Here is a 21,999-nt window from a genome sequence, read left to right on the forward strand (position 1 = left end):
CTGTTCCACTTACTTATTTGTGTGTAGTTAAACCATCTCTTCCCAGTCCAATGGAAGCTCTGAAAAGACAGAGATGAATTCCATTTGGATCACCTGGAACTCTCAAGTTGGAAATGCCCCCCCCACGCCAAGAGGGCCTGACCCATGATGGAAGCCCAATAAACACGTACTTTGCATGTTCCCAGCACACAGGAGTACTTAGTGAGACTTTGCTCCAATGAATGGCATTAAAATATTTCACTGCTTGCTGAGCCACTTGCAGAAGAAGCTTAGCCCTTGAGAACTTTGGAACAGCCTGTACTTGATCCCCAGATAAAGTACAGTGGTCCTGCAAGGATTTTATCCGTCTTCACGTATCCTAGTCTGGAATAAACCAAAGCTTTATGTTTTTTGTTTATTTTTTATACTTTAGACATCATTGCACCCTAAGCGTTTTCTATACTAAAGAATTCCAATCTCCCCTCAACCCTACCCCGCCACCGGGCTTTCTTACTTTTGGTTTAATTAGACTTAGTTTTTCACACACTTCAAAGAGACTTGGTGAGATGTTCAATATTGAAATAAGAGCTTTAGTAAATATTTTCTACAGAATACCAATAGCCCCCCCCACTGCAAAAATTTTTTCCATAAGTAGTCACTACTAGCCAAAAGTACTTAAATATTTAGGGATGGTATTTGCTTTTAGAATTGTCAGCTATTTATATCAGGTTCTAACAAGATTTTTCTACAGAATTTCATTGCAGAGATTTCTCTTATCTCTACTACAGCCATTATACAGTCTCTTTAGTTTTCCTTTCTCACTATTCTTATTTTCACTATGAACATTCTCAAGCAAATAAACCAGGAAGACAAAGCAGTGCAATAAATATTCACCTCTCCAATATAGGTATAGCACCTTTTTAATATTTTACTAGCTATGCTTAATCTCTCTTGGGGAAGGGGGAGCAATACTGAGGCTTGAACTCATGGCAAGGCATTCTACCACTTGAGCCAGACATAGTTCCACTTCTGGCTTTTTTGGTGGTTAATTGGAGATAAGAATCTCGGGGACTTTCCTGGGCTGATTTTGAACCACAAGCCTCAGGTCTCAGCTCTTGAGTAACTGTGGCTATAGGTGTAAACCACTGACACTCCAGCTCTAATCTAAGTTCTTCCTTAGGGGTGATTAATTTATCCACTTCCTTCCATATAAATTGGAAGTTATATCTAAAAGCTCTATTCGCCTCATATCAAAGCATATCTATTTTTTGAAGCCTGAGATTTGTAGCCAATTTTTAATTATAAAAATTTAGCAAAATTAGTTGAAGTTTGAATGTGTTATATGAGACAGAGGCAAAAGAGAAGCAAGGCTAATTGGTGGGGAGGGAGGGGAATATCTCAATTACATCATTGCATTCCAGGATCTGAGATCTTGCTGTGGTTCTAAGAACATAAATTTGAACAGGGTCCCAGAACGGATTTAAGAAACACAGAAAGAGTATTAAAATACAAGCCAGAATATTAATTTTATGACTTATAATGAGAAACATAATCACTGGAATGTTACCACTAAAACAACTAACCCATTTCTCCCTGCAGGCCTGTGGTTTCCAAGCCTACTGGTGTGTTACACACAAAAATATCTGAGACTCACAAAAATATCACCTTCACAGTTTCTGATTTAATTCGATAGTAACTACTTGGCATCAATAATTTTTAAAAGCTCCCCTGGTGGTTCAAATATGTTCCCAGGACTGAAAAACATTGCTGCAGGTATATCTAAAACATAAGCCAATTTATCATCAAAAATTGTTTTGCGAACACAAAACTGGAATTTAGGATTCAAGTGATAGGAGGACAGAAAGTTTAACATGTCTATAGCTGTGTATGTGAGAGTCACTGGGTATGTTTACTTTAAAAGATACACACATACACACACACACACACACACACACACACACACACACACACACACATCGCCTTGGATTCCTGTATTGTACTTGGAGGCTTGTTTTTCCCACCCCTTTGTGGGTGAGAAAATTTAACCCCTTTGTGGTTAAATCGTGGTAGGAAAGGTCACAGATGTTACTTTAGAACAAAGGTGCCTATGATGTTGCTAATCTCTGGATCTCTACATTAAGTAACACCACATTTGGCTCCCGAGCTGCACTTTCTTTGTAGATCAGGTAAGACCAACATGGCTTCTGAAACAATAGCTGTCTCAGAAGTTGCTGTCGCTGCAAGGATGGATCAAATACAAAGTCCTAAATTCTCTATAAGAACCACTGAGCTTGGGGCTGAGAGGGTGGCTCAGTGGTAGAGCGCTTGCCTTGCATACATGAGGCCCTGGGTTCGATTCCTCAGCACCACATAAGCAGAAATAAAAAAGCCAGAAGTGGTGTTATGGCTCAAGCAGTAGAGTGCTAGCCTTGAGCTGAAGAGCTGAGGGACAGCACCCAGGTCCAGAGTTCAGGCCCCACGACCGGACCCTCCCCCCACCCCCCAAAAAAAGAACCACTGAGCTTAATTAAGCTCACTTTTCCCCTCACTGTGCTTGAATTAATAAAGAAAATTTATATATTTTAGGGCCTCCTTTTTATGTGATCAAGGTTCTCAAAAGGAGATACACCTCCAGGAATTACACAAATTGCTCACTGGATATAGCTAAAACACATTGCACTTCTGTTTATACTTAGAGATTCTCAAATTATATATCTTTAAGGAACATGCATAGACCAAATATATGCAAACTAATATGAATAGAATATAATATAAAAGAGCAACAACACAAAATCTACCATTAAAACTTTTCATTATAATATCTTGTAACAGGGTTCATTAGGTTACTGCATAACTTTGGTAACAGCTGAAGTTAAAGATTTTAGAGAAAAAAACATATATGAATTCATATTTAATACAACATTAAGACTGATGACATTACTATCTATGTGACAGAGTGTGGTGTGTCCCATGATTCATCTCTCTCACCTGTTAGGGAACATGAATTCTGTAATTGGACGAGAAAAGTAGTGCTTCAAGTTGGTCATTCATTTTTAATACATTGACAAACAAGTCCAGGTAAGTGAATGCAAGGGTTATATTATTCCCTTTCATTTGGACTAACTGCCAGAGAATGGCAACGAAACTTTTGAAAGTTCTCACTAAAGCCAAGCACCAGTGGCTTGCATCTATAACTCTAGTTAGTCAGGAGGCTGAGAGGATTGAGTGTTGAGTTTCAAAGGCAGCCTGGGCAGAAAAAAGTCCATGAGATTCTTAACTTTAGTTAACCAGAAAAAAGCTGGAAGTAGAGCTGTGGCTTGAGTGTTAGAACACCAGCCTTGAGTGAAAAATTTAAAGAACAGTGCCCAGGCAGAGTTCAAGTCCTAGTAGTGGCATCCCCCAAAAGAGTTCTCATTAAGACATTAATAATAATAAAAGTTATCAACTCTAAGATTTTTGATACTAACATCCTTAAAATGAGGGTTGTTCTTTCAGCCAGTGGTATTTTATAATAAATTGTAACATTTTTTCTTTTTGAGTGTAAAGAATGAGTGTTCTGAAATCCATCACACCTTATACCTGGTTGAAAAGCACACCTAAGCACACAGATCATGCTGACTGTTTTAAAGACAGTCTGAACTTTTTTTAAGCATCTTAGAAAAACAATGACTCTAGGTGACTAAAATATGCTTCTCTCAAAATATGATGATAGTACACTAGGATTTCTCATTCCAAAGTATGCTTGCTTGGTAGAAGAATCACTGAACCTCTTATTTGATGAGAACAATAGCAACAGAATAAACTCTTTAAAAGACTACTGTATGTCCATGAAGTATGCCACTAACTGTAAGGGGACTTTCTAAAACAGAAAATTCAGAGGGCTCATTTTAAATTATTAGAGACTCAGCAGTGGAGAGCATACCCAATTAAGTTTTCATTAAACACCTTGGTTCTTGTTCATTTTGCTTTTCCTGAATACTTCTCAAAATTGTCTCTCTGACATCTTTCTCTGTTCGACCTAGAGGTGGTATTTATGCCTCAACTCAATTTACTCATTTCTTTGAGCCTCTCCTGTATATGCATGAGATACTCCTATTGGTAAAGTACTGTATCCCATCCCTTACCAATCTCTCTTGGCCTGGTTGCCCATCTCAACTAAGAAATAAGAATGGAAAGAATAAAATGTATTTTCCTCTCTTACAAAACTGACAGCTACAAAATAGTAATTCTCATCATTAATACTTTATATATAACCTTGTGTGTGTGTGTGTGTGTGTGGTGTGTGTGTGTGTGTGTGTGTGTGTGTGTGTGTGTGTGTGTGTGTGTGTGTGTGTGCCAGAACTGAGGCTTGAACTCAGGACTTCATGCTCTCTGTTTTAGTTTAGTTTTGTTTTGTTTGTTGTTGTTGTTGTTTTTGTTGTTGGTCATGGGATTTGAACTCTGGGCCTGGGCGCTGTCCCTCAGCTCTTCAGCTCAAGACTAATGCTCTACCACAGCACCACTTCAAGTTTTCAGTATGAGTCTCACAGATTTTCCTGCCCAGGCTGGCTTTGAACCATGATCCTCAGATCTCAGCCTCCTGAACAGACAGGATTACAGACATGAGCCACCAGTACACGGCCAGTGGGTTTTTCTTTTTTCTTTTTTTTTCCTTTCCTTTTCTTTTTTTTTTATTTTTTGGTCAGTTGTGGGGACTGAACTCTGGGACTGGACACTGTCCCTCAGCTCTTCAGCTCAAAGCTAGTGTACTACCACTTGAGCCACAGGCCACTTCCAGCTTTTTCTACTTACATGGTGCTGAGGAATTAAAACCAGGGCCTCATGCATACAAGACAAGCACTCTACCACTGAGCCACCTTCCCAGCCCCCAGTTGGGTTTTTCATTTGTGACTGTCACTCTACCTTTGGAGTCCTGTTTCTACATCTGGCTTTCTGCTACTTGATCGGAGATAAGTGTCTGCTCAAACTGGCTTTGAACCTCAATCTTTAGATCTTAGGCAAAAACAAAACAAAACAAAACAAAAACATGTGGGACCCATATCCAAACAAAAAATAACTAAAGCATAAAAGAGAAGATGGAGTGGCTCAAGTGACTGACTACCTTTTTTACATAGCTTAAGACACTAAGTTCAAAGCCCAGTACTCCTCTCAAAAACAAATAAGAAGATTTTACACAATCAGCATAGCAAAGATTGGATCAAGCAAGAATCCTCCATGAATGATAACCCTAGAGGAAATATTTGGTAAGGAGAACAACATCAATGAAAATGAAGAAATGAAATGAAGTAAAATGTTCATAAATAAATATGAACAAAAGGTATAGGTGTGTCCATTGAGCTCTTACTATTTTTGCAGCCTGTGGTAAGTGTGAAATTATTTCCAAATATATAGTGGTGTTAGTCTTTCCCTGAAGATTGATAGTTAGTTACAAGGGAGAAAACATAAAAAATAATTACACAGTAGAAAGATCAACAGCATGATTAATAACAGAACAAAATTAACACCACCTGAGACCGGAAGTTGGACAGAATGCACCTGCATGCATAATGCAGAAGGAGGGTGGTGTCACATGGGCACTGGCTGAGGATTACCTAACAGTAATCATGAGAAAACAGAACACAAACACAGTATAAGGAACCATTCATCAAATCACATAAGATGGAATGACAAGAAATGTAAAAATGTCAACTAAATAAAAGACCAAGAACAGTTGGGAGAAAGTTTTAGATTACAAAAAAATAGAGACATGACATAATATGAGCAACTCTCCTGCTATCTCTGGGATAAGAATTTCAAAGGATTAAGAATTTAAATGCTGCCAGATGCTAGTAGCTCATGCCTATAATGCTAGCCTCTCAAGAGGCTGAGATCTGAGGATTGAAATTCAAAACCAGCCTGGACGCACAAATGTAAAAAACTTTTATTTCTAACTGATCAGCAAAAAGCTACACACACACACACACACACACACACACACACACACACACACACACACACACACACACACACACACACACACACACACACACACACAGTTTCAGGGCTAAAATCGGAATGTTCCAGGGGAAGCTGAAAGATTATTCAAGATCCATGACAATTAAAAGTAGTAATTGCCATTGAACTGAAATTCTACTGGCAGAGAAAATTCTATTAAGGAGACTACTAGATTGACTGAAATTTTTGAAAATAAAAACAATATATCAATGTTAGTTTATGCAACTGGTGATTGGGCTGGGTTTAGTAAGAGGACATTCCTATTTTTAAGAAGCATGGAAGTATGTGGAAACAGAGGGCCAACATCTGTGCAGCTACATTAGTTAGGTAAATAATTTTAAACATAAATAGCATGGGAAAGTATGAATAAAAAAATAAGCACATAAAGGTAACAAAGTTCAATATTAGTAACTAAATGAAGACATAGGAGTTCAATAAATATCCTTTTTATATGAATATACACACATAGCTATTGAGCCTTTATGATCCTCTCTTATATGAATAGTCTCCTTTGGTCTCATTGTATGAATGTTTAGAGTCCTGTTTTATTTATCATGTCCCAGTGTAATATTTTTGTCTTTTACCATCCATTGTGTTACTTGTAGATTTATAGGCACATGAGTAATATAATTAATTGAGACATATTTTAAATATCATTAGTCATAATTAAGTATAGGTATAATAAATATATAATAAGTAATAATAATTATTAAATGTAATTAATTATATGTCAATATAAATAATAAATAATATAAAATACATAGGATGTTAATTAAACTATTACTAATTTTTGCATAGTGTGGGAAAATTTGAAAATATTTCTGAATAGGAAGTTAAAGTTCACATCAAGAGCCAGGCACTGGTGGCTCACGCCTGTAATCCTAGCTACTCAGGAGATTGAGATCTACAGATCACGGTTTAAAGCCAGCCCAGACAGGAAAATCCATGGGATTCTTATTTCCAATTAGCCACCAGAAAACAAGAATTGATCCAGAGTTCAAGCCCCAGGACTGACAAAAAAAAAAAGTTCATGCCAAGTCACATTGCATATGAGTCATGTTCATTTCATATATTTTGGATTTAGTATATTAATTCTTGGTCAAGTATTTTTGTTGGGTTTTGATTTACATTAGGACTAATACTTACATTAGCAAATCATATTCCATGCGTTTTTCTTTCTTTTTATTTATATTATTATTATTGTAACTTTGAAAGTTAATAAAAGTAGAGATTTGAAGACAAATACCAATTTTAAGAATGACAATATATGTGGTTTAGAAAGTTTCCTAATCAATTTAAAATTCTGCTTCTATTGTTTTAAGTAAAGGAGATTAAAGTGGAATTGATATGAAATTGATATACAGATCTTTATATATATATATGCTAATATATATAGATACACTCATATTTCAACAACTCTGAAATAGACATGAATCTCACAATTTATGATACTGTTATTAAAATGAGGTGATTAAGATTCATAGTAGAGATATGAACTTACATGCATGAAATTAATTAGGATTACATAAAATAACACATATAAATTCCTGAGCACACCAAGCTTTCCATGCACTATGGATTTATAGTATGGTTGCCATTTTAATAATTCATTTTAGATTCCTGTGTACAGAAGAATGGAATCATTATGAGGCATGGTAGGCCCTACCTGTAATTCCAGTGAACAGAAACAGGAGAATTTCAGTCTAGGGCCAGCTTGGGCACAAGTTGCAAGACTCTACCTAAAACAACAATAATAGAAACTAAAATAAAAAATAATAGGGACATTGCCTTAGAAGAAGAGCCCTTGTGTAGCAAGTGTGAGGCCTTGAGTTCGAATCTGAATACTACCAAAGACACTGAATAGTTGGGAATGGAGAGAAATTTAGAGATAATATAAAAGGGGAAATACCTATAGGACTGTATTTTGCTGAGCGCTGTTCTGCGAGGTTCACATATATCAAGCCATTTAGCCCCCACAGCTCTTCACTGAGGTGGTATCATTATCCTTCCTCTGGAGATAATGAGAAAGTCAAAAGCCACATGTGTCTGAGTTGATTTCATTGTGGCTTGAGAATCCAAGCTCTTACTCCCTAGACTTGATTCAATATACTTTTAAGTGGTCTGTAGCCTCTGTAAAAAGGAAATTAGAATTCATTCCATTATACCCTCTGGCCCAAATGGACTAAGTCTGGTTTTTCACAAGTGCTTTCCACTTCACAATACTTGTGATTTTAGTTCTACTTTTGCTATTGAAATCTGGTCAACTTCCACTTTCCAATTCCTTCATAACCTACTTGAAGGCTCCATTTTGGCTACACTGGAATCCTTTACAGAATCTTTATATAAACTTCTAGGCACCTACTCCTTCAAGCAGTCATCCTTTGAACAGTCTCTGTCATGGAATAACTAGTAGTTTTGTCAGAATTATTTGAACTCCGTTCACCTCTGTCACAATATGGCAAAGAAACATAATTGTAGAGAGAAACTAACAGGATTTGTTTAAAAGTTTCTAATCTTTTCATTTCCATGACATTTTTCTTGCTCTACTTGTACCATAAATACTAATTTCCCAAAGATTAAAAACTGCATAGTTTTGTATGTGTGTCTGTGTTGTAGTCAGGCAAGGCTGTGGGCAATGAGAAAGGGTGGGTGGGAAGCTTTCTTGAAGTGAAGAACTCTTTTCATGGAAGCAAGAGAACAAGTCCTACAGGTTTGGCTGTAGCTCCAGGCTAAAGAGGCAAGCTTGGAAGACCGCAGGGTTTGAGGGTTGTAATCATGATTTGCCAACTCCACACTTTAGGAGCAGGCCTTGACTTTTCTTCATCTCAGAGATATTTCTATTCCAAGGATGAGTTCATATCATATCCGTGTGTTTAGTGTAAGTACAAAGTATATATTATAAGACCTTGTGAAATCACTCAAACAGCTAAAATACAATCTTGGTCAAGCAGATTGGTATGTGTCCACTAGTGGACATTAACAATAACAATATACATAACTATACAGCTATCTGTAAAACAAGTTAAATGCTCGATTAGAGACATGGCCATAAACTGTACTTATATTGTATTTCTTAGAGAAGGTTCCAGAAAGAAATAAATGCATGAAATGATTCCAGGGATATAGAAAGGCAGAAATGATTCTCTTGGGAGAGTAAGAGAAGATCTTGGATACCTGGAGATGGGCAGAATCATAGTCTAAGAATTAAATGCATCGTATGAGACAACTAGAACTCTAGAATGGCCAGAAAGGCTCAGCAAGAAATAGAAAGCAAGAACTAGGTAGAACAATCATTGAAGGCTTCAATTCTCATTTTATGAATGACTCTGAGTCTAGCAACTTATTGAGGATTTTCATAAACATCTTACCTTCCAGCTCTCTGGCTTCTTATTTCCAGGGCTACATCTTGAGGGAGACAAGAAGAAGGGATTGCAAAGACAGGTCTCTCCACCTGGAAAGACAGCTGAGCTCTCTCAGGAGGATTTCAGGAGATGTAATAAAAGCCTCATCTCCTGAGAAACTCAAGGTTGAAACTATGCTAAGCCAGGAAGCCTCAGAGAATAACCATTTTATCTTCATTACTCCTTGGATTTGTTTTATACTTTCTTCTCTCTTTTTTGTTCTCTATGCCTCCCTCATATTTGTATTTTACATGGAGAGATGTGGTTAGTTTCATAGGTCTCAACTGTAATAAGTCATGGGTAAGCACATTTTTCAAACAGTAGCCTGTTGACTGATACTTCAAGCATCTTTTCTGTGATGATTTTGGGAATCTATACAGAAGGAGAGAGAGTGTGTGTGTTATTATTATTATTGCCAGCCCTGAGGCTTGAACTCAGGGCCAGAGCACTGTCCACAGCATCACTTCTGGCTTTTTCTGTTTATGTGGTACTGAGGAATCAAACCCAGGGCTTCATGAATGCTAGGCAAGCTCTCTACCACTGACCCACATTCCCAGCCCCCACTTGTATATTTTAAGAATCTCTAATTAGCAAGTGAGCCAGGCTTTTGACTTACAAGATTAGCAGACCATGCTCCAAATGGGCTCCATAGATCCCCCTAAATCACCATACAGAGGCCTGTCCAGTCAGCCACTAAAGTTGAGCAATAATACCAAGGCGACACCCTGTAATCGTAGTGCTCTGATGATGGGATCAGCAAAGAATGAATTCGCAGGAAGACTTCCGAAAGGCTGATGTCATTTAGGACGTCAATTGCCAAGTGAAACAAAGTAAGGTATGAAATGGAAACTTCCCTTATCTCTTTGGCATGGCCCCAAAGGGTCCTCATGTGCCCAAAAGGAAGCAGGTCTTTCTCAACCCCTGTGATGCTTCCTGTCCCAGGGGGTTGGGGGTATGTGACAAGCACATTAAAAGTGAGTAGTCATGCTGACAGAGCCAGAAAGAAGGTCAAGTGTAGTTCCAAGGTACAACCTTGCCTATAATGCCTGAGAGACATAGATGGAACAGGAGGGCTTGATTGTGAAAGATGCACAGGCCATGGAATCAGAAAGTCTGCATTTAAATCCCATGCCTCAACCTTTCACTCCGCCTTACCTTCTCTGAGATTCACTGGAGAGTGAGGTTTGAGGGCAAAGTTATTAATAGCAGAAAACTTGTAATAATCAAATAGTCTACTATATTTGAAAATGCCTTATACTACAGTTAAGCCCCATACCTTTAATCCAACTATTACAGGTGTGGCAGATTCTGCTTTGGTAAGACTGACAGGGGCCCTGTGACTCTGCCTTTTTATCAAGTTCCCAAGAGATGAGCCGAGCCGCTGGTCCATAGAGAATATTTTGCTTAAGACTATGGTAGAGATGCAAGTGTCACATATTACCTAATTGGATTAGCTTGCTCATTTTAACACGTTTTCAGGAGACAAGTATTAATTGGCCTTTACCTATGAGTTTAATACTTTCTTTACTGTCTCCTACTGTATCTCCCCATACTGACCCACATATTTAGTAAACTTAGAAAACTTTACTTAAAATCACAATCAACAGTATTACATAAGTGTAAGTTGACAGAAAAGTGACTTTTCATTTAGAATTTGCACGCAAGTTTTTCACAATTATCTCTTGATAGCAGATATTTAGGAATGATAATGAAGTTAAAAAGTATATTAAAAAAGGAGGACCTGATAAGTTATAAGAAAGAATTGAGGAAGGATATTTCATAAAATGTATCCCTATAAAATCATATGAAATATGAATACTTGTATATGCCTTACTTGTATAATGTCTTGTTGTTTTTAGGACACATCCAAACATGGTACTCAATTTATTCTTTCAAAAGAATAGCTGGGTAGATATCGTTAGTAAAGTCTTGCAGATTGACAAAGTAGACAGAAGAGGAAGGAGGTACGTTGTTTCAAGTGTTGCTAACACTGTTGCTAAAGCATTAAGAACAAATCCAGCTCTAGGTATATTTGTGTCAGACTAGGCTTTGAACTCAGGGCCTTGTCTTCTCCCATGGCTTTTTTTTCTAAGGCTTGTACTCTCCTAATTTAGCTACACCTTTACTTTCTACCTTTATCCTTATTCATTGGAGATGGGACTCTCTTGGCTTTGTCTGCCTAGTCTGGCTTTGAACATCAATCCCAGTTCTCAGCCTCTTGAATAGCTAAGAATACTTACGTGCGCTACCAGCTTTGGATCTTAATTCTGTGCTCTTTCATTCCCCTCCTGACCACTATGCTTACTGCCATATGGAATCAAAGGCATTATGGCTTGTTGTGCTGAACCCTGGCTAAGCCCAAAGCTTCTAGGAGCAGATGTAAGAAAAAGCAGCAACCACAGAGGCAGCAACCACAGATCTGGTGGTTGTGGTGTACGTTGTCAGCAGAAAACCTTGTGGACTTGGATATCTGTTGTTCTAATCAGATGAAAATTAATTCCAGCCCTAAATTTTCAGATGATTCATTTGCTTGATTTCTTCTAGCCAAGAATGCAATGTCTTATTTCTTTTGGAATGTTTACAGATGACAGAGCTTGGGGGTAGAGGACAACTACATTATTATAGACACCTAAAATGGGCACCTAGTGTTCCACTCTCTGAAAGTATTGTCTTAGCCTTCTTCTTAGCTGTTTTCTGCTGCATTTCAGATCACTCTCAGTCAATGTGACCTTAGTCTCCCTTTCTTTACTCCTGATTTTACTCAAAATTAAGTGTGTATGTGTATGTGTGTGTGTGTGTGTCTGTGTGTGTGTGTGTGTCTGTGTCTGTGTCTATGTCTGGATCTGTCTGTCTGTGTATAATGCCAAAGTAAATTAGACTTTTCTTTTTCCCGTGGTGCCAAAGATGTAACTCAGGTCCTTGGGCACATAAGGCAAGAGTTCCACCATTAAGCTATGCCTCCAGCCCTTAAATTTTTTTTTAACATATTGTCACTGTATAGCCCAAGATGGCCTTTAACTGTCTATTTAGCCCAGAATGACTTGGAACTATATTACTTCTGCTTCCCAATTATAGATATGTTCCATTATATACAACATTGAAATCAGAAAATATTTATGGACAAGGACAAGCATGTTCCATATTGCATTTGACAATGAAAAATAAAAAATGGAAATATATTAATTTTGATATGAAATGATCAGGATAAACTACTCTAAATGCTAAACTTCTTTGCTCATCTAGAAAACAAAGATGGTACTTAACTCATAATATTGTCATAAAAAAGGTAAATGAAATTATATATATGGTGTACTTCAGAGTCTCCAAACAACTGTACAAATGTGTTTGCTGGTATGCTGAACTTAGGAATCTGCAGGTCACATCAGGCATGCAAATATTTATTTCTCACCAAAGCACTTCACATTCTCTGTCCTGCTATGTGTGTATGAAATATAGACACGAGAAAACCATATTTTCAAAAGTTGCTCTTGCAAAAGTGGGAAAAATAAAGGATATCTAATTCAATTAAAGCTGATATGATCCAGATGCTGAAAATGTTCATTAAGAACTGTCAACACTGTAGTTTCATGAAATCCAGACACCAAAGTTTAAGCTTTGGCCTGGGAAATTCCCTTTTGAGTTCTCAGTAATTTTTTCATACAATTCTTAAATGAAACACACACACACACACACACACACACACACACACACACACACACACACACACTACAGAAACCTCTAAAATGAAGACTATGAATCATTCTCTAGAATGAGGATCTGCACATAAGAACTCATTCCTCCCAGCTCCTCTGGAAATGATTCTAAAACCCTATCCACCCATCACTTCCTACTTATCCACATGCTGTTGGTATACAAAAAACACTTCCTGTTTCTGACTTGAGATCATTTCATAACATCGTAGCATTCTGAAACCCATTTCTTTTCTACTGCGGCTTAAATTCAGGGCCTTATGATCTTGTTTGTTGTTGTTGTTGTTGTTTGTTTTTTTCTCAAGGCTGGCACTCTACCACTTGAGACATATTTCTACTTCCAGCTCTTTGCTAGTTAAGGAGAATTAGAAGTCTCTTTTTATCTTCCCTGGTTTGCCTTGGATGTGAATCTGAAATCTCAGCATCTTGAGTAGCTAGGATGAAAGGTGTACAACCACAGGTGCTCAGCTCTCCTTTCTATCACTCTTCACAAGATACATTTAATAACTGCTGACACATATTTAATAACTATTAGATGTCAGGAACTATATAGGTTAGCTTCATTATCTGTAATGTCCAAATAGGTCTTGTAGGAAAGCACTTGTTGCTGTATTATAGAAGCTAAGATCCCCAAGAATCTAAGCACATGGTTTGAGATCCTTCTATGAATAGAATAGGGTTCCAGCTAGGTCTGTAAGATTCTGCATCTTGCTCTGATTATCAGACATTATCAATTCCCTGCCAAATTCCCACCTCTTTCTTTTTTTTTTACTTTCTTTTTTTACTCATTGCATGAACTATTTAAATATTTTCAGTCATTTGGATCTACTTATAAAACAGTTTCAAATGAAGTCATGAAAATATTGATCATCTTGCGGATGGATGCTTTTTGGCTCTGAGTGAAAGAGTAGACCATCCATATATATGGTATGAATCTGAGCATAAAACAAGATGACTTGAGTTGGCTCATTAATTTTAATGAAGGAGAAGAGAATAGGTTGTATTTGTTGGTTCATTTGTATTTAAATACTAAAGTATGAAGTGATGCCCAACTTCCAGTCATGGTTCTATGTGACTGGTGGTCATCCTGGTCACAGAGCTCCGGTTTCCATTTGTGAGCGGAGGGAGTCCTATGCAATGAGCCCTCCCTGTGGACTTCTGCATAGTGATCTCACCTTCTCTACTTTGAGCCACACCTTGTCATACTCACATTCCTAGCATTTCTTTCCTGGTCATTTTATCTGTCTTAGCAAAGCATATGTTCTCAAACACATTTATGTGATTTTTTCCAAAAAGGTACGTAATATTTTTAACTTAATATTTTTCTTGATGTTATTTAATTTGTAAAACTTGAACTTTCTTTTAACTAATAATGTCCATGAATTTTTGAGTAGAGGAAGATTTTTTTCCTCCTAAAATAGAGTTGACTTACTAGGTAACTTTCAAGAATATATATTCTTTTTTTTTCTTTTCTTTTCTTCTTTTTATTTTTAATTATTTTATTTTTTTTTTTGTGAACACAATGTATAGAGGGGTTACAATTACGTGGGCAAGTTAATGCGTACATTTCTTATCAAGCATTGCAGCCTCCTCCTTTGTTTACCCTTCACATCCCTTCCCAGCCTTCCGCACCCCCCCCCCCCCACCAATGTTGTAAAGCTCGTTTTCCCCACACCAATGTTGTAAAGCTCGTTTTCGACATGACAACTTGTACTTCTCATTGTTGCAACAGGTCCACCTGTATCCTTAAACGACTCGTTTTTCCCCATAAGAATATATATTCTTAAAAATATTGTATACAGCCAGATACTGGTGGCTCATGCCTGTAATCCTAGCTATTAAGGAGGCTGAGATCCAAGGATCATGGTTCAAAGCCAGCCTGGGCAGAAAAGTTCATGAAACTCTCATCTTCAATAAACCACCAGAAAACCGTAAGTGGCTCTGTGGCTCAAGTGGTAGGGCATTAGCCTTGAGCTGAAGAGCTCAGGGACAGCACCCAGGCCCAGAGTTCAAGTCCCATGACCAACCAAAAAAAAAAAAAAATATATATATATATATATACATACATTGGGTAGAGTCAATTATAAAACATGTGACATGAACACACAGATGCAAATACACACATACTCTTTGGGAAATATACCTAAACCACAGGGAATCCACAAGGAAGTTTGTGGATAATAGAGGAAAAAAAAAAGAAAAGATAAATGAAGGGACTTCCACACCGAGATTGGAGTCATAACCTTACCTGATCCTTCTCTCCTCAGGCTACCCCTTAATGTTAGATCTTTAATCTTGAAATCAATTCCACCTCTACGCAACCCCATTATGTAGTAACTAAGTGTGGACAAATTCTTCTTACCAATAGGTGGGTACCCTAGTAAAAAATACTGAAGAGAAATACAAAAGAAATGCCCCAAAAGATATAAAAGATACATAATGTAGTGACAGAATATCCCACACTTTAAATTGTGTGTTTGTTTACCTTCTCACTGATTTAAAAGAAAAGCAACAACTTTTCTATGTGGATTCCATATTTATTTTCTAAAGTATCAGAACATCCTAAGCTGCTTATCATGATGCATTTGATCAGTTCCACAGTTCACTCTGGCTTTGGGGTCCTAAGAAATGTTAGTTAAAAGACTGGCTTTTCAAATGCTCTTGAGAATCAGGCTGTATTAGATTGTAACCTTACCTCTAACTAGGCACTTGGCCATGGAAAAGAGATTTAACAGCTCTAAGTCTCAGTTGGTCTCCAGGTAAAATGGGGAAACACTGGCTTCCTTTAGTGAATTGTGTGAGATTTCCCATGAAATGACACAAGTTTAATGTGTATTTAGAGCATCTAGCAAAGCTCTTATGCAAAGTTAGTTATATTTTCTGCATCTGAAATTACTATTGCTGAGAATAACTTGGATTCTTTTTTTATTGTTTACAAATTATTAGTTATACAGAGGAGGATTTCCTTGTTACATTTCCACATCTGTTTACAATATATTCCAGTAACTTAGATTCTTTAGTTGTAAATAAGTCAAATTTCCATCCGTGCCTCCCAACAGGAGCTATCCAATAGGTGCTTTCCTACCTCACATCAGCTTCCTTGCAAGGTATTTGTCTCAGAAACCCAAATCCCATCATGTTCCCTTTTCTGGTCTGTGGAGAGACTATCTGAAAGCAGAACTATCCTGTCTTACCTTAATGTTTAAACATATGCTGGCTTTAAAATACAGCATTTACTCACAGGGCACTGATGGCTCACATCTATAAAAATTCAAGTTACTCTGGAGGTTGAGATTTTAGGATAATGGTTTGAAGCCAGCCCAGGCAGGGAAATCTGTGAGAATCTTATTTCCAGTTGGCCAGGAAAAAGTTGAAAAGAGAGGTGGTCAAGTGGTAGGGTATCAACCTTGAGTGCCAAAGCCAAGTTTAGACACCAGTACAGGCTCACAAATAATAAAAATAAAATGAAATTAAGATAAAATAAAATAATACGGCTTTTGGGTGACTCTTCTTTGACAACCTAGTCACATTCAGATTGCCAATAGTATAGATATTTAGGAACAATGAAATCCACAGAGAAATATTTGGTAGAATGGTGATGTGTATCAGATGTATGTAATGGGCAAATACAGATTCATTATTTCATTATGTTCTTATTTTTGTCTAGGTTTAAAATTCTCCCTAGTAAAATAAATGTTTTACTTCATACATTTCCAAATTGTCATTTAAGCTACTGTAAAACACTAGTTATCACTTAAATTACTGTAGTCATTTCTGTAGCTTCATTTAATATCTTCAAACCTCTCTCTTTTGGTTTTGGGTTTTTTTTAACTGTATTTTTTTTGTACTAGGAATTAAACCCAAAACTTCCTTCTTTTTTTCCCCCTAACTCCTATTCCCTAACTTGACAGGAAAAATCACTCCTTTGCTTTACCATGTAAATGAAGTTCCATGCAAATTCAATGATCTTTGCTGACCCAGGGGTTGGGGAGGCCTCATTTTCCTAAGTACTGACCACCCCATCTTCAGTAAAGACTTGACTCCAGTGGTTAAGCCTGTCTCTGTGCAACCACATTTCCATGAGCTCTTAAGTCTTTTAGACTGGGTTAGTTCTACTTTTACTTCAAACTTCCTCTAAAACAAAGATGATGTCTTCTATTTCAGTAACAATATGCTACAAAATCAACTGTAATATATTTTTGACAGGAGCCTTTAAGATGTAAGTCCAATGTGTTTCCTCCTTCATATTTAAAGGTCTGAGAGATTCTAACCTCTCTAGGAAAATGAAATGAGAAAGGCTGTGTTCTGCCCTCCACCTTCATTTTAGTGAGGGGATTTGCTTCTTATACTCCCTTGCTCCTATAATTATCCTTATTTCTTTTCTCTGAAGGTATCAGCTCATTACTGATGCTGCAGAGATTTTAATTGCCATCAGTTGGAAAAGCTTTGAAAGAGATATATCTAGTCTAAATTGCTGGTACCTTCAAGATTCTTAAGAGCCATTTGATGGACAAAAATTTGAATTACCAACATCACTACTCTAGTCTCCAATTTATTTTTCTTACAAGGGAAGGTAAGCATCTTGAGCTATAAATGGCCTTGAGATACAGAGGTCTGATCTTGATTATGTTGACGACATAGAGATAAACACTCTAAAGAAGACAATACTTATTTTTTGAAAAGGTATGAAATAAAAGTGCTTTCTCAAAGACTCTGTTATATATACTTAGTCTATTAGGAAAACAAGATTTCTATTAAGCCCTGAAATACCTAATTTGTTTTCCTAGAAAATAATGCAGAGGGGCCTAAAACATCACCCACAAAGGGCCTAGAACTATAACAAATGTGATAATTTTGTATTGCAAAAGCATATTTATATGATTTTCTTTTAATAAAGAGAAAATGATATAATAAATGTAGAATGAAACAAAGAAAGGGAAAATAAAGAAAAAGCCTCTGTGGAAAGAGAGAGAAGGGAAAAGAGGGAACAAGTGAAGGAAAGATAGATGGAGGAAAGAAAGAAAGGAAAGGAAGGAAGGAAGGAAGGAAGGAAGGAAGGAAGGAAGGAAGGAAGGAAGGAAGGAAGGAAGGAAGGAAGGAATCTGTTTTAGTGATAACTTAAGTTTAAAAATAATTGAAGCTCTAAATTGTGTTCATGTGGCTCCACCTATAGGCAGAAAAATTGTCTTTCAGATACTTTAAGGTTTTTTTCAAGCAGGAGTTGGTTTCTTTCAGTTTGTCAGGTGGTAGAAAAGACCAAGGGGTTATCTAGGTGGTAGAACAAGGCTAAGGGGTTATATTCTTCCAAGAAAATGTTTTTACTTTGCTATGAATAAGAAATAAACTACCCAACTTCTGAGAATTGGAAATCTGAAAAAAGATACTACTGTTTTTATTTTTAAGAGTTATCCTGAAGTACTTTGAACTGTAGAAAGTGGTAATAAAAATTTAAGACCACTCTCCAGAGGCCATATTAAAACACAATTTTTGTTATGACTTCCTTGGAGTCCATTCTCAGCTACGCTTCAAATAAGCAATAACCATAAATATTTACATGTGAAGTATACCTTATAAAGTAATTGTTATAGGTTAATACTTCTAATGGAGAGAATTAAAACTTTGGTATCCTATCCACTTGGATAGCTGTAAAAACAAAGCTAGAAAAGACCATTGTACTCAGTTGAATGCTAATTAGTTGCTGTTGCTCAGGTATGACAATAACAAGGAACTGAAGAATGTGTAGCTAGGGAAGCAAACCTGTCAGCACTCAAGAAGCTAAAGATTAGGGACTCAAGACTGGGATAGTGGACTGGACATTCAAGACCAGTGTGTGTACACAGTGACTTCAAACTTGGCATGAGCTATACAAAAGAGAAAGAGACGCAGAGAGAGATGGAGACAGAGAAAGAAACAGAAAGAAAGTCTGTAATGCATGAAAATGCTCAACTATTTTCTTCCAATCTTACCAGTGTGGCCCATCAAGGCTAAAATAAGTCTCTTATGTTAGTGCTTCCTTGCCGTTCAGACTCAGGAAGTAAGCCTTTTCTGTATTCCTGAAGTAATTTACATTTACGATCCCGTTAATATTTCTAGGTGATAAAAAATGTGAATGCTAAATGAGTTTGTATGTCTAGTTGATGTATTTGAGGACAAGAGCTACATATTTTTTAAAAATTTATGTTTTTGTTTTTCCCAAATTGTCACTGGAATGAGGAAGAGTATGTTTAAGTAATTAAAATATTTGTATAGAAGTACAAAGAACCTGGAATAAGCTACCACAGAGCATGGAGAAATTCCAAATCATCATTCTGTTATAATGGTATTAAATTAAATTAAAAACCTGCTTATGAGTGAAACATAATCTTATGAAGAAAATTATTCAAAAAAGTTTAAACACAAAGCAAGTTACAAGTCCTATTAGAGCAAATACAACAATGGGATGAACTAAACAGAATGTGTGCTAAAAAATAAAAATAAAACAAAAAACAAAATAACACAGGGTAAGACTGTGACTAGGTGGATAGGTTTATTCAAAAGGCAGAAATTTTCTGAGATGGAATATGAGGATCTGGGACAGTAGACATGCTCTTTCTCAAACAATACAGAAAATTGTCCCATCATCTCATGTTTATATATAATGCTTAGTCTAGATCTTAGTAAGTTAGACCTAACCTTTTTTTTTGGGGGGGGGGGTCCGGTTGTGGGACCTGAACTCTGGGCCTGGGCGCTGTCCCTCAGCTCTTCAGCTCAAGGCTAGCACTCTACCACTTGAGCCACAGCGCCACTTCTGGCTTTTTTCTTTTTGCTTATATGGTGCTGAGGAATTGAACCCAGGGCCTCATGCATGCAAGGCAAGCACTCTACCACTGAGCCACCTTCCCAGCCCTAGACCTAACCTTTTAATAAATGATTTAACCTAACACTTTTAACTCACATTTTCTCATATTTAGAAGTTAACATGTTGATTCTTAAATAATAATATTGAAAATGTTGAAATGTTGAAAATAAGAGAAGGTAAAAAGCTACCCATAAATAAGTCATTGAAAATAATTCCAGCAGTTATGTTGATGAGAAAAGATTCTGGAGTAATGCTTGAAAACTGATTCTTTCAGTTCTTACCTATAAAACTTTAGAAAGATAGTTAAACTTTCTAATTCTATTCTATAATCTGCAAAATTGAATTGTCAGTAAAATTCATATAAAAAGTAAATCAGTTACTGCTCATTCAACTTTTAACAACTACCAAGTAGATACTAAGTACTCACTAGATATGTTTATTTATTCAGTGTATACTCATTGAATGCTTATTCACATACATACCAGAAAATACATGGAAGTTTCAAATATAGAAGTAGGCAAGCCAAGCAAGGGCATAGAATTGACACTACAATGTGGGTGGGGCAAATATAAAAAATAATGACAAATTAAGGCCTTTGAATAAAATAAACACAAAGATTACACAATAAGAACTGGAGTAAACTCTTGAAGCAAAAATGATAGGGAATTGAAAAGATCAAGAAAGCAAAACTGATCAGGAAACAGCAATATGTCAGTGTTGCTGGCTAACACCTACTCAGGAATCTGAAAGCTGAGGATCAAACTGTAAAGCCAGCCTTGGCATGAAAGTATGTGGGACTCTTCTGTATGACTAAGCACCAGAAAACTGGAAGTAGAACTTTGGCTCAAGTGGTAGAGTGCTAGCTTTGAGCAAAAAGAAACCTAGGGACAATGCTGAGACCCTCAGTTCAAGCCTCAGGACTAGCAAAAAAAAAAATCCCAAACCCTGACATATGGCCTATATACTCATAATGACCTATATACAACTCTAGGCATTCACACACAGTCAGAACAAAGGAGGATACTCTCGGGAGGAACCCAAATGTATCACTCTCCTGAACAGGCAAAACACTGTTTATCAAAAAAAATTCTAGGAAATGGGAAAAAACAAAAACAGACAAGTATCCAATGACTAGAAAGATGATAACAGAAAGTTATGCAATGCCTTAGAGGAGATACTCTAGCTTTACAAAATGCCTGAGGTGGACAATGATTTGGCATACTCAAGAGACAAGTCTGTGGCTATTGTGAGACATGTAGGAAGCATAGAGACATTTAAGGTGATTTTGGAGAACCAGATTCTGCAACAGCTACATCTGTTGGCCCTGGTTTGACAAACTCAGATATTCTTCTGACATTAGTAGAAAACGTTGAAACGTGTTTGCTTAGAAGGAGAATGGCAAATCTGATTTAATTTTTAAGTATAATTGATTCATTCAAACACAAATTTAAAGCAAGTAATATACAATTTGGGATATTACCTGGAAACTTTATTTATTTATTTATTGCATCCTGGGGCTTGAATTCAGGGCCTGGTTATGGTCTCTGAGCTCTTTCTCTCAACAGTAGTGTCTACCACTTTGAACCACAGCACCACTTTTGGTTGCTGGTAGTTAATTGGAGATAAGAGTCTCTTGTACTTTCCTGCACTTCAAACCATGATCCTCAGACCTCAGCCTCCTGAGTAGCTAAGATTACAGGCATAAGCCACCACCAATTGGCTTATGGGAAATGGTGGTGGTGATTTGGACCAAGATGATGACATTGAAGAATAAAGGTATAAGACTTGATGACAAAGTCAAAGAACATAGATAGCAAGAGGGGCAGACAATCTGTAGATTTCATGTTTGCGTAACAAAGCTGATGGCGATACCCTTTGCTACGATGGGAAAAACTTGGGGAGAAACAGGTTTAGGGTATGAGAAATTGAGTCTGGTTTTCAATCTATGGATTTGAAGATGTGTATGGTCTCTGAATATCAAAGGTTGATACCTGTCTTTTCTCCCTGTTGAGCTCACAGTGAGAAGAAAGAAGTGAAGAAGTGGCCAGGAGGGAGATCTCACTGCATGCTGACTCTC

The sequence above is a fragment of the Dipodomys spectabilis genome, unplaced genomic scaffold (assembly GCF_019054845.1).
Source record: "Dipodomys spectabilis isolate Male_0828 unplaced genomic scaffold, ASM1905484v1 ptg000017l, whole genome shotgun sequence".
Classification (NCBI taxonomy): domain Eukaryota; kingdom Metazoa; phylum Chordata; class Mammalia; order Rodentia; family Heteromyidae; genus Dipodomys; species Dipodomys spectabilis.